Here is a 15147-nt window from a genome sequence, read left to right as displayed (position 1 = left end):
ATGTAAATAAAATGCAGTTATATACTATTTACAGGAAGTATATTTAAGACTAAATGACATATTGTAGCAGATGCTACTGATACCCCGACTTCCTATTATTTTGGTCCACCTCCAAGTTCTGCTGCAGCTGTGATGGACAGCTGCTCACATTCTGACACCTTCCTACATTAGTTACGTGTATCTTTCTCCTTCTCTCCCTGAAGGCTTTCTCCAGCACCACAAGAGCTTGCTAGTGTATATCCAGGGAAGACCCAAAGAACAGAAGATATCATATCCCTACCAGCAAAGTTCAAACAATGGGACACTGGATTTGGTAGAAAAATGCACCCAATTTCACATTCTCCTGGTGGGATAATTCTGAGTTTCCCCATAGGGTTCCCAGTAAGACTGAGCACCATTTGTATACAGAGGTAACCTATTCCTTAGTGCATATTTTATTGTTGTGTCCCTTCTTGGTAACTTTCCCACTCCCTCACTTATGCTTCCAGGGATTGTTCCATAAATAAGTTGCCTATACCTAAATATTTGCCTCAGAATCTGCTCCTGGGGAATCTAAACGAAAATCACTGTTACCAGAAGTGGGGTGATAATCCTTGGTGTATTGCAACATCATAATTACTGATACTTTCACCTGTGATGGATTGGGGTGAGGTACAGGTAGATAAGGAAGCATAGGCTTAATAAATATGGGATCAGTGGTGTTGTGAATTGAAACATGCACATGTTCAAATTTTAATCTCTGTTCCTGTGGGTATGAACACACTTGTAAATAGGACTTTGAAGATATTATTATTAGTTAAGCTGTAGACTAATTTGTGAACAGAATCTTTGAAGATCCTATTTAGATGAGGCCAAATTGACTCAGTGTGGGCTTTAATCCATGTGAACGGAGTCCTCATAACCAAAGGAAATTTAGATGCAGTGAGTCAAAGAAGCTAGCCATCATAGAAACCAGAAGTCAGCAGAAACCAGATGAACACAGAGAGAGAAAGATTGTCATGCATTCTAGTTTGCTAGCTGCCAGAATGCAATATACCAGAAATGGAATGGCTTTTAAAAAGGGGGAATTTAATGAGTTGCTGGTTTACAGTTCTAAGGCTGAGAAAATGTCCCAATTAAAACAAGTTTATAGAAATGTCCAATCAAAGGCATCCAGGGAAAGATACCTTGGTTGAAGAAGGCCAATGAAGTTCAGGGTTTCTCTCTAGTGAGAAGGCACATGGCGAAGATGGTGTCATCTGCTAGCTTCTTCTCCTGGCTTCCTGTTTCATGAAGCTCCCCAGGACGCATCTTCTTTTTTCATAACCAAAGCACTAGCTGGTGGACTCTCTGCTTCATGGTGCTGCAGCATTCTCTGCTCTCTCTGAATTTCCTTCATTCTCCAAAATGTTTACTCTTTCATAGGACTCCAGAAGCTTATCAAGACCCACCCAAATGGGTGGACACACATCTTCACCTAATCCAGTTTAACAACCACTCTTGATTAAATCACATCTCCAGGGAGATGATACGATTACCGTTTCAAGCACACAGTATTGAATAGGAATTATTCTGCCTTTATGAAATGGGATTTAGATTAAAACATGGCTTTTCTAGGGGCCATACATCCTTTCAAACCAGCACATCATGTGATGAGGATTGCCAGAGTGCTACAGACTTTGGGAGAAAGAAACCCTGCGAAAAACTTGATGTTGAACTCCTAGCCTCCAAAACTATGAGACAACACATTTCTGTTGTCTAAGCCAATACATTGTGTAGTATTTGTCATAACAATCCTGTCAAACTAAGATAAATGGTAATTATAAATACTGTGAGATTGGCTGTTTTTTTTGGTAATTGCCTCAGAAGCCTTGAAGAAAGAGAATGAGAGGCTCAAGATAACCAGCTACCAACTCAGGCTTCCTGTAGCAAACCTGAAAACCCAAATGGAAATATTTGAAGAACTCTCAGATCATGTGGTAATAGGATGGGCTTGCTGAAAACAGACATACATTTTGATTCCAAAAGTGGTAAAGCTGCAAAACAAGAGTGAATACACCACCCAGTCCCTCTCCTCTGCTAAAAGCCTTGATATGGATAGAACAGAATCTGAAACCTGGGATGGTGAAATTTGGGTGGATGTGCCTGAGAATATTGAATCTTAAAACTCCTTTTTAGAATAAAGCACCTGCTGAATCAAAGATTCATGCAGAGGTATCATAAAATGATACCCTCTTTATGACTCTACCCCCCTTCACTTATTGTCTCTAGATCAATAATTAGGGACAGGGTTGGCATAGATTTCTGCCCACATAGCTGAGCATAGAAGATCCCCTGTCTGTGGAAAAAGATTATTTACAAAAATAAGCTGTTAGAACAAACAGATTTCAGCAAGGCAAGGTTTTCCCATAAAGGAGTGGATCTTGAGGGTTAGACCAGAGGCATAGAATAAATATTAAATAGTAAAGAGCTTGTGATTTGGGAGACATCTATGATGTCTATGAATAAGATAAAATGTCCTGATAAGGGCATACAGTGCCATTCCTAATATGCCTTCTGAATGCTTCTTTGAAGCTCAGACATAAAGATGTCCCACAAAAAATTAGGTGTTCATGCTCCAAATGTTTTGACAGTTGAGAAAACTTGTTATGTACCTCCAAAAAGCCATGTTCTTTTTCCTAATCCAATCTTTTGGGGGCAGACCTGTTGTTTGGGTGGGATCTTTTGATCAAGTTGTTTCCATGGAGATGTGACCCACCTAATTGTGGATAGGACCTTTTGATTAGGTGGTTTCCGTGGAGTTGTGTCTCTGCCCATTCAAGGTAGGCCTTAATCCATTTACTAGAGTCCCTTAAAAGGGAACAATTTTGGAAAAAGCTCAGAACCAACACAGTTAGAGATGTTTGAAGAAAGAAAATAGCCCTGGGAAGCTGTCTGAAACCAAAAGCCAAAGGACCAGAAGATGCTAGTCACATGCCTTCCCAGCTGACAGAGTTGTTCTGAATGCCACTGGCCTTTCTTAAGTCGAGGTATCCTTCTCTGGATGACTTAGTTTGGACATTTTTATGGACTTAGAACTGTAAACTTGTAACATAATAAATTCCCTTTATAAAAGCCAACATATTTCTGGTGTATTACATTCTGGCAGCTTTAGCAAATAAAACTGGTTTTGGTGCCAGGGAAGTGGGGTACTGATGTGGATTGCCGATATCAAATATGGTGGAACAGCTTTTTAAATGGATGAGGGAAAGTTTCTGGAGGAATTATAATATGTTTTATAAAAAAGGCCTGAATTGCTTTGAACAGACTGTTGGTAGGAATGTGGACTCTAAAGATACCTCTGATGAGGATTTATACAGAAATGATGAACATGTTATTAAAACAGGAAGGAAGACAACCCTTGTTTTAAAGTAGCAGAGAATTTGGCAAAATTAAGTGTTGATATTGGATGGAAGGCAGAATTTGAGATTGATGAAGTTGGATATTTAACAGAAGAGATTTCCAAATTAAATGTGGAAAATGCAGCCTCGTTACTCCTTGCAGCTTATAATAAAATGTGACAGAGATAAGCTGAAAACTGAACTCTTGGGTACAAAGAAACCAGAAACTGATGGTCTGGAAAAAATCTTGGCTTCCCTGAGAAAGGGAGACCTCAGATAATAGTGCCCAATATGAGGATTTAACCAAACATGGAGCCAGTCATTCATTTCAGAAAAAGACATAATTGGAAATGGAGCTATCCAGAAAGCACTTATGGAAGGTCCTATTATCTGATGGGTGTGCTCCATGTATACTGTATGGAAAACAAACAAATTTCTTATGAGAACTGAATAAATGGAACCACTGCCAGTCTGGACTAAAAGGAACAGAAGAAGGACAAATTGAAGGAAAAAATACTTCAAAGGCAGAACCATGGAAACTAAGGTCTAAAATCAAGAAATTTGGGGCCAGGAGAGTGTATCTATCCATGCACTTGGAGAGGGTGAGTTTGCCTTGGAGGCAGAGGACACACAGAAGAGTGTTGCTGCCCTGGGCCTCAGAGAGGGTGGAGCAAATTCTTTGGGAACTGGGGAGAACTTTACTGCTGCCCCCTGTTCTGAGGGAGTTGAGTGTGTGCCTCAGAAATGGCAGAGAGCCTGGGTGCAGCCCCAGTGTTTGGAGAGGGTGGAGCCAAGAGAAAGGTGGTCTCTCCAAAGTTGCCCAATGTTGCAACTCTCACCACAGCATTTGGAAAGCACAGGGCCACTGTGTAAGACCTTACAAAAGGTGGGACTACCCTCATCTAAGCCATGAGGATGACAAATCACTCTCAGACTTAGAAATCTAATGGAGTTTGCCCCACAGCTTTCTGGAACTTTTTGTGTCTGTAACTCCAATGTTCATTCCAATTTCTCCCTATGGCACTAAGAATATTATCCTATAACTGTTGCTCCTTTGTCTATTGGCAGCAGATAACTTGCTCTTAGCTCACAGGTCCAGAGCCAGAGGAGAATTCTGCCTTAAAACAGACCATGACTGTAACTGACTTTGATGAGATGTTGTACTATTTATGACTTTGTATTGTATTTATATTGTTACTGAAATGGTTGAAGGCTTTTGTGATATTGTGATGGAATTAATGTATTTTGTTTATGAAAACAAATGTCCTTTTTTGGGTTCAGATGGTGGAATGTGCTGGTTAGAAACTGTTATGTAACCCCTAAATTCCATGTTCTTTTTCCTAATCCAAATCTTGTGGGGGAAGGCCTATTGTTTGGGTGGGATCTTTTGGATTAAGTTGTTTCCATGGAGATGCAACCCACCCAAATGTGAGTGGAACTTTTTAATTAGGTGATTCCATGGAGCTGTGTCTCTGCCCATTCACAGTGGGCCTTAATCTGCTTACTGGAGTCCTCTAAGAGGGAATCAGTTTGGAAAAAGCTCAGAGCCAACACAGAAATGTTTGAAGATGCAGAAAGAAAAATGCCCTCAGGGAAGTTGTTTGAAACCAGAAGCCAAAGTACCAGACCCCAGATACATGCCTTCCGAGCTGACAAAGGTGTTCTGGATGCCATCAGCCTTTCTTGAGTGAAGGCATCGTTCCCTGTATGCCTTAGTTTGGATATGTTTATGGTCCTAGAACTATAACCTTGTAACTTAAAAAAATCCCTTTTTTTTTTTAAGTCACTCCATTTCTGCATTGCATTCTGGCAGCTTTAGCAAACTAAATCAGCATGTTAAAATGGTTTTACTAGGTGAGACCAGAGAACCCACTTGCAGAAAGGAGGCAAGAAACAAAAAAGCAAGAAAGTTAGCAAGCAAAAGAAGAATGCAAGACAGAACATTGTCCAGAACATAGTGACACTCAATAAATACTTGGTTACAAACTTAAGAAATAAGTATATTAACACCCAAAACATCAGAAGGAAAAAAATGTTCATTATATATTAGACTGAAGAAGGAATCAGAACAAATTCAAAATAACTGATATCATCACATTGGCCTTGTTCATTGACTACAATGCAATAAAATTAGAAAATGGCTACCAAAGGGTCACTTCTTTGACCTCCCAAATTTTATATTTGGAAATCAGATATACACTTCTAAATAGCTTTAGTGATAATGAGGACATAAATATAAAACTACAAAGAATTTAGAGCTCAGTAACACTGTGTTTGAAAATCTATCTAAAATATTCAGGATAAAATATTTCAATAGTCTTGTATACATTTATTAAAGAAGAAATAAATGAAGTTATCTTTGTAAATAAAACAAGCTAGGAAAGGACAACCACAAAGGAAGTAAAGAAATAAAACAAGCAAAAATAATAAACATAAATAAGTCAATAGAGTAGAAGAAAAAATAAATGAATAAAAACAAAAACTATCTTTTTAGGAAGATGTAGAATACCACATAATAGCTAAAATTTTACAATCAAAGGAAAAAATGAGAGAATGCACAATTATAAATATTAGTGAAGACATGTAAAAATGGTTATGGTTAATATAACATATGGGGAAGATAAAGTGTCATGTTCTTAATTCTAGAAACATTTGAAATAATTCCTAATCAGGGATCCCACAATCTCCCTCTCCTATCCTATAGGTCCTCTCACTCAGGCAAATTGCATAGATCCCTTACTCCACAGAGGTTCCACTGTCAAAAGTTAAGGAACACTGAATAAAGCAGATGAAAAACAAATGCTCTTCCTTCCATTCCCTTCCCACATCCAAGGGAATAAAGCAATTCTGAGAGCACCCAGATTTACTGATAACCATCTCCATAGAACCTTGCTTGATCTTGTCTTATAAGGAAACCATCTTCTTTCAAAATTTTTTCCACAGGGTGAACATCAACACTACCCCTTAGCATAGTTCCCATGACAACTATGGTTGGAGCCAATGATAAGAGCTTAGACTCATTATGGGAAGGGTTATGCTGTCACTTGCATTGTCTTATTTCCACACTGTTTGCTCAAGATTAATAATAATAGCTACTTAAGAATATTCTTTGGTCTAAGCAAAATGAATATATTTTTGTAAATGTGGCCTGAAATAAATACATCAGGAATCTGATCAAGAAATTCTGCTAGCTTTGTTTATTAACAACCCTAAATTTCTCCTGGAGTGTTTTATTCTTTCAGTCTGAGTTTTGTTCAAAGTTTCTTTTGGTGGGTATATAACATAATGCAGTTTATAACTGTGCCATTTTGAAAGGATTATGTGCCCTAGAAAAGCCATGTTTTAATCCGGATCCATCTCATGGAGGCAGCCATTTCTTTTAATCCCTATGCAGTACTACAGGTTGGAAACTTGACTAGGTTATCTCCATGGAGATATGACATGCCCAATTGTGGGTCTTAACCTTTGATTAGAGGAAGATGTGACTCCACCCATTCCTGGTGGGGCTTGATTAGTTTATTGGAATCCTTTAAAAGAGGAAACAGTTTGGAGAGAGTCCCCTTTTTAGAGTTATGAGAACCACAAGAGGCCATGAAGACAGAGATCTTCAGAGATGAAGAAAGAAAATGCCCCTGGAGAAGCTTCATGACACAAGAAGCCTGGAGAAAAAGCTAGCAAATGTCACCATGTTCTCCACGTGCCTGTCCAGTTGAGAGAAAAATCCTGAATGTCATCAGCCTTCTTAAACCATGGTATCTTTCCCTGGATGCCTTAGATTGGAAATTTCCATAGCTTTGCCTTAATTTGGATGTTTTTGGCCTTAGGACTGTAAACTAACAATTTAATAAATTTTCCTTTTTAGAAGCCATTCCATTTCTGGTATATCACATTCCAGCAGCTTCCAAAGTAGAACAATAATTATAAGCCTCCTTTTAAAGCATGCAGGGACACATGCACTGACCCAGGTACTCACAGCATCAAGAAGTCCATTTAATTTGAGAACACTGTTAGACTCCATTACCTTACATTTCTTCTCTCTTTCTGTTCGATTTAGAAATAAATGTAAATGGTTAATAACATCTATATTATTCCTTCATGATGTAATTTTTGTGACTATTTTTGAGATGTCTGCTTATAATCATTTATTTTTGAAACATCTTTTTTTATTGCTTTCTAGAATGTAGTCATTAAATTTTTTAATTCATAGAACTTTCTTAAAATCTCCTTTCAAAAATCAGGACAAATGTTTGGTCTAAAATATTTAGATAAACTACAGATAAATTGTAAAAACCATGATACCATCCCCTAAAAGTAATATTTATTTATCATATAGGCATACCCATAGGTTAGAAATGTAAAGTTTGTTGTCATACTTTAAAGTATTGCCAAAGTTTTCTACATCAATATATAGTATTTGTGTTTTTAGAATAATATCATTTAGGAAAAAATAAATTATAATCTTCTCATTTCAATTCTTTCTTCTTTTAATATTTCTAAGAACGTTATAATAAAACCATAGGTATCCACAATGAACCATGGAAGCATCATTTTCTTTTAGCTTTCAAATGTAGTCTTATGTAGTATTTCTAGTTAATGGGATATTTGGAAGCTAGACTCCTGTGTCTCGGTCCATCTGCCCTCTGTCCATAATAAGTTCGGCTCACCATCCTTATTTTACATACTTGTTTTTGACCCATTAGACTGTACTACTTTGCTAGCTGCCAGAATGCAATATTCCAGAAACAGAATGGTTTTTAGAAGAGGGAATTTGTTAAGTTGCAAGTACATAGTTCTAAGGCTGTGAAAATGTCCCAACTAAAGCAAGGTTATAGAAATGTCCAATCTAAGGCATCCAGGGAAAGGTACTTTGGTTTAAGGAGGCTGGCTGTGTGGCCTCTTGTGGTTCTCATAACTCTAAAAAGGGGACCCTCTTCAAACTGTTTGCTCTTTTAAAGGATTCCAGTAAACCAATCAAGACTCACCTGGAATGTGTGGAGTCACATCTTCTAATCCAACTGGGTGAGTCACAACTCTGTGGAGATAATCCAAACAAATTTTAGCCTACAATACTGAATAGAGATTAAAAGAAGCTGCCTCAACAAGATTGGATCAAGATTAAACCATGGCTTTCCAGGATACATAAAACTTTCAAACCAGTACAAGCACCATCAGATAATGAGTTATTTAAAAAGAGAATGATGTTTCCTGGTTTTACAATAATTCCCTATGCAGCAGTAGCCTGAACACTGAGTTCAATGCATGCCAATTTTACTGAATATTTGTCGTCCTGCAGTAAACAAAATGCTTTTTATATAGATAGAAAGCAGAAAGACGAAAGTGGTGGTGGTAGGTCTGTTCAGAATTGACTATGAAGAATTCAATATAAAACAACTTTATCTTAGGTATTAAAGGCAATTATTTGAAAATAAAACCTTTCCACAAAGCTCTAAGTATAGAGATAAAATAAAGGGAGAGAATTTTAACACAAGTCAAAATTGATTTCAGTATTGAGAACTGATAGGTGCTAGGCATTTCTTGTTTCCCAAATCCACTGTTTCTTATGTAACCTAGCTGTCCAGTAAACTCAGCTTTCCCCATAAAATCTAGATAAGACTCACTTGCATCCTCATCTCATACCTGTGGAAGTTCAATGCCCTGCCCAAAGTAAATATAAATCCTTCCTAGCTTATATTCTCAATGAATCAAGCCCAGACTGAAAAAAGGTCCAGTCTGAAATAAAGTATTGAGGCAAGTCTTTGAAAGATATCCCTGAGTATGAAGATCTTTCCCTTAGCTACACCACACTACATAGAATAAAAGTTTGCCAAAACATTTATTTTTCTGTCTCTAGCATCAAATCTGAGCACCAGAAATTAATAAACTCTATCCAACTTAACCAGCAGAAAGAAAGTAGTGAACTGATGCTATAAAGTGTGGAATATTCATTATTTAAATAGCATAGAAATTTTAATTGCAAACATGAGTTTCTTGAATTCTCTTTTTTTATTAATCTTATTTTAGACAAAACAGCTTCAGATTCTCACAAGTTTAGAGGCACTAGGATTTCCAATAAATGTGGCTAAGTGACTGAACAGTCTTGTGCCAAAAGGAATATACGTGGGAAAAAGCTTCCCAATTCCCATGACATTTTTAAGTGTAGCACTTCAAGTAAACAGTAAGACTAAGACCGAAAAGTTCTCATTCTAGTGACTTTCAGACAATCCAAATTTCAAAGTAAAATTAGTGAAGAGTTTCATGTTACACTGGCATACATACCTCTTGCCCCAAAATAGTAAGCACCAAATACAAATAAACAGATTGAACAATTACATTATGAGCATTTTGAGCAAAACACAGCTGCTGTTTCATGTTTCAAAATTTTGTTTTCAAAGATTGTATTAAGTATGCTCAGAAAAACAAACAAAAAAAAAACTTTCAAAAAATCACTTAACATAAAATATTTTAACTTATCTAGATCTTAGTTACACAAAATTAAAGTGCAAGCTTCATATTTAATAGTCAATGTGATCACATTAAAACATTATTTGGAACTATCATGATACTTGTTAATGACACTTATCAGTTTTGTTTCATCCCTCTCACATTCATAATGGAAAAAAGGTATTTTGGACATCTTGAAGTACAATAATCATAACTAATGGGATCAATAATATTGTTATTACCTAATTAGGTTATTTCAGCTGGAATGTGCCAAAATAGAAACAGAGACTTGACATTTGGAGCACAGATATGCCCCTCCTCTCAAAGATATGGCAGGTCTTCAAACTATTTTCAGATTTACCCTGTTTTATGGGCCTAACAAAAATTCTACTTCTCACAAATGATAGATAATTCTTCCAACAGAGTGTAAGAGAACAAAAAATAGATTGGTTATATTGACTTGTCATGTATTTATGTCTCATTATATGAGAAATTTTCATTTCTTTACTTTAATCTGATAAAAAATCATGGGCTTGAGCTGCAGCAAAAAGTCATTAGAAGGGGGCAGGCCACAGTAGCTTAGCATGTAGAGTTCTCTCCTGCCATGCTGGAGACTCCAGTTTGATTCCTGGTGCCTGCACATGCCAAAAAATAGGGGGAAAAAGTTATTAGAAGGTTCTACAACCTCCAGATGGGTCCCTGGTCCAGATAAGTCCTGAAACCTAGCCCAGCCTCTCCATAGTTCCATCTCCCTACCCCATATTAGTGACAAATCCTTCCAATATGAAAATTTAGAATGGCCATAGCCCAAACACCACTAAAGAGAGGGATGGAAAGATCAAAGGTGATGGTGGAGTTATACAGAGAAGATAGGACTTAACAAATGAATATGAATGCTAAGTCATTAAATTGATATCTCTTAGTCCCCAGTATTTAGAGCAGCTAGAAGTAAAAACCTAAAATTGTGAAACTGTAACCCATGTCAAACTCTGAAATCTGTTCTACAACTAATTATGGTGCTGTGCTTTGAAATTTATAGCTTTTTTGTACATATGTTGTTTTTAACAAAAAAAAGAAGGAAAAAAGTCCACTGTGATGATAAAAAAAATATTTAAGCCCTCTAGCCCCCTATATTCTGGAGTAGCTAGAGGAAAATATGAGAAGATTGTATAGTAGCCCATGACAAACTCTGGGATCTGTCCTGTAACTTGTTGAAGAATGCTTTGAAAACTATTGTTTTTTTTTAATTTCTTTGCTTTGTTTATATGTTATACTGTACAATTAAAAAGTTAAAAAAGTTATTAGAAGGTTTTATAGCATTCTAACCAAGAGGTCTAGAGACAGCCATATATATATATATATACATATATTAATGACTTCCCAAAATCTGATTATGGCATGACAATTTTTTAAAATGACCAATCTGAAGTAATAGTCATCACTAATTTTCCTGTTTGTGGAATTAACACATGCTCATTATAGAAAACTATATAGAACCATAGAACACATAAAAAAGAACAAAAATATAAACAAACAACTCCCCACCACCACCCCCGCCCTGATCCCACAACCCGAAAAAGATACTTTCTGTAAATATTTGCCCATTGCTAATGTAGCAATTTCCTTACATTTCTAATCTTATCTAATGTAAACTCATCTATCATTTTTAACACTTCTATTATAGTTTGCTTTAAACCTATGTGAAGTTTGCAAAAAAAAATCTTTTTTTCCTCATGACATACTTGAATTACTTTGCATTTCAACAGGCACCTTCATGTTTCCATTTTTATCTAAATCCTTCAAAGGGATTGATCACTATTAGATTGAATTCTCTGTGTACGTGCATGCGTACATTTATGGCTGGTTACTAAAGCTTCACAGCTGTAAAGCTTCGGTTGCAGCTTTTATGAACAAAGCACTGATCAGTAAAGTTATTTTTTTCTAGATAGTTTTATTGACCACCTAATTTATCTGTCTCTAAAAGAGGGCTACGAATAGATAAGGGACACAGTGTGGCCAATCAGCCCTCATCAACAACCAAGTCCTTCTGCCTCTGAGAGATTTCTGCCCCATACTTGAGCTCCCAAGGCAAGCATCCAGCAGCTCTTTCATTGTTACAACCAAGTGCCTAACATAGATTTGGCATATTTTGGGCTTTAGGAAATTAATCATATAAGACAGAATCTAGCTCACCCTGTGGTACAGATGAAAGTATGTGCACAATAGCTAAAGAAGAAGAACGCTATTTGGCTTATTATCTCTAATGTAAAGTAGAGATCACATTTGCAAAAATATCATCATATTAGTTCAATGTACAGTTTTCAATAGCTTGAGGGTATATCAATATGAATGGGCTGCGTTATTTTGGCTTAACATATAGTCGCTCTTAGTGAATTCCACTTCAGTATCATATCATCAGTTAACTTAAAGGAAAGGTATTTAAAAGTCATATTATATGCATTATTATATTTATTATCAATACACTTGAATATATTATTTTTATATCACTGAGTGTCTTTTTATATCATGCATTGTCTGTAATACTGCATGGAAGAAATTTCTGTCAAATCATAGATCCAGAAACCCTTCTATTATCTTTATTGGTATATATTTCCCTTACTAACATGACAATTCTTCTACTGAACCATGATTCTCACTCTATCTGGCTTTAAGAAACTTAAAGCTAAATATAGTGCCCACCTCTCATAACTATGTAGGATCTGTGATGGACATTTCTGCCTGTTTTCTATGAATCCCTGCTTTTGTTATCTTCCAATGCTTATTTTTCCTTTTACTAATTTCTCAGCTGTTTATTTTAACCTCTTTCATTTTATTCATTAGTATAAGCATACTCAAGTTCATTGCAGAACAAATAAATATAAATTAATAATGTTTACTTCATTAGGATTAAAATTTTAAAGGCAATTTTTTGTTCTATTTTTATCTAATTTCTTTAATAATTAGTATGTACGTGTATATTTTAATGCTCATTGAATTTGTACAAAAATAAAGACACTTAAAACTGTGTTAATAGCATTTTTCCTTATCTGCAATTTTTTTGAATAAGGCAACAAAAACTTTAAAAATCCTTTTTGTTAGCTCGAAGATTCATAAGGATTTTTCAAGCAAATGTAAGAAAGATAAATAAAAAGATTTCTAAATGGGGATGCAAATTAATAAACTGTAAGAACATTCACTGATCCAGTATAGAAAATTACTTCTTAAGAAATCTCTTGGTAATCCACTTTTCATACCTCTCCAAGTTGCTCAATAGCAATATACATTAGTATTGGTCCCAGAGTAAGTCACCTCAATGTACCATATTTCAGTGTCTGGCTTATAATTAAGCACTTGAAATGTTTGAGGATACACTTATCAGAGCATCAGCACATTGCATAAGAATTTTTTCCATTCAAATAAATATTATGAATAGTTCAGCAAGAGCCAGTGTTATGCAGTGCATTGTGCATAGGGAGTTGGTCAGCATTATTTTGCTGTGTTCTGCTTAGGACAAAATTAAGATTATGTAAATTAAGCCACTTTGTCATTCTTTCATTTCCTTCCACGGTTCCATATGCCTACAAATCTAGTTAATTCTGCAAAAGTAAAATTAAGGACATATTTGGCTCTATGGATACTATAGGCTTTCATACAAACATCAAGAAATATTCCCTTATTTGAGAAAACATGCTATATCAAGTGAAATTAATATAAACAACATTGTACAATTTATAACATTTTATACAGAGAGGCATATTTAAAATGATTTAATCCTCAACCTTATTTTGTAGGTGAAGATTTTGACTAGGAAATGAAGTGAATTCTAAGCACTAGAATTTGGTTAGAACACAGGTCCTCTGATGACCCAAATCTGCAGGGAAATTATCACACCTTTGAGAACAATGCTTTTGTCACCTTTCATAATAATTTCTAAGGACAGAGAATATTTACTTTTAAATCACATTTACATATTCTCTCAAAAAATTATTCTAAATGCTCAACATCCTGTAGGTAAAAAGAAAAGATTTCATAATTTCTTGGAACATTGGTTTGTACTTGAATTTTTCTCCATATCTAATTAGTGGCTCTCATGAATTTTCCACTCTTGTAAGAAACTTCAACAACTTATATGACATAGAGGTAGGGAGGGAATTAATTACAGAATTCCTTATTAGGAATTAATTCCTAATTAATTCCTTTCTTTCACAGTTGTGTTTCTTCATTTTATATTGTAGATGATTGTTATGCAAAAGTTTGTATAAACACCAATATGAACTAGATAAATCAAGTTATCTCAAGTAGTCATTTGATAGCAAATATGGGGAAAAAAACAATCAAAATTAATTGATCAAACCATGATTTTCTTGATTCATATGATCTGAAAGTCAAGAGATATTTTCAGGCATGGCTATCTATAGAGAATAAAAGTCAGAAGGATTCTCTCATTTTTGCTATTGAATTATTTGTGTTCCTCTGCCTTGGTTAAATTCTCATATAGGCTGCCTCACATGTAGAAATATGGCTGTTATAATTTTTAGATTATATATTATCCTACAGCAACTCTAGTTCGGGGGAGAACAAGGTGAAAATTTCTCTCCAATAATTGCAACAAACGGTGTAGAATGCATCCTCCAGAGCTCTGATTGAATCACCTGTTCACTCCAGAATTAATCACTGGGATGATAAGAGCTTTGATTGCTCAAGCCTGAGTCATAAGATCCCTTTTACAGCAGAGTTTGAATCGCCCTTACTCAAAATACAAAGAAAGTGAATGGGGAAGTGGCAGTTCCTTGTGGAAAGCAAGATGACTTTTGCCAGAAGAAGGAGAAATGACTGTGGGACAAGTGAAAAACGACAACTGTATTCTGCAGTGTGTTAAGCTATGATAGCTTGGAAACTAATTAAATTAAAATGACTAATATGGATATCACTCCAAGAAAAAAAAATTGAGAGCTTTTTGTTATTTCTTTCCTTATCTCCTTCTTTTATTTTCACCTAGTAAGGAATTGCTGTGGATAGACTGTGTTCTGGTACACTGGCTGGAGCACATTAAAATTACGGGAGGATGTTTACATGGGGGCAAGATCCCCTCTTATCACAGAGCTATTCTCTGCCCATGGGGCAGAAATGTAAATGGCAGACCTGCTTTCAAGGTGGAGGAAGACCGGTGGGCCATGGTGCCTCAGCAGGCAAGAACACTTGCCTGCCATGCCAGAGGACCTGGGTTCGATTCCTGGTGCCTGCCCATGTAAAAAATTTTAAAAAAATTTTAAAAGTGGAGGAAGACACTGGTTTCTCACACTTTCTCACCTTGTTTCTCATTGGTCTATTCTCCTGTGTTGCTACT

This window comes from Tamandua tetradactyla, chromosome 3 (assembly GCF_023851605.1).
Source record: "Tamandua tetradactyla isolate mTamTet1 chromosome 3, mTamTet1.pri, whole genome shotgun sequence".
Lineage (NCBI taxonomy): Eukaryota > Metazoa > Chordata > Mammalia > Pilosa > Myrmecophagidae > Tamandua > Tamandua tetradactyla.
This window is presented reverse-complemented; position numbering follows the sequence as displayed.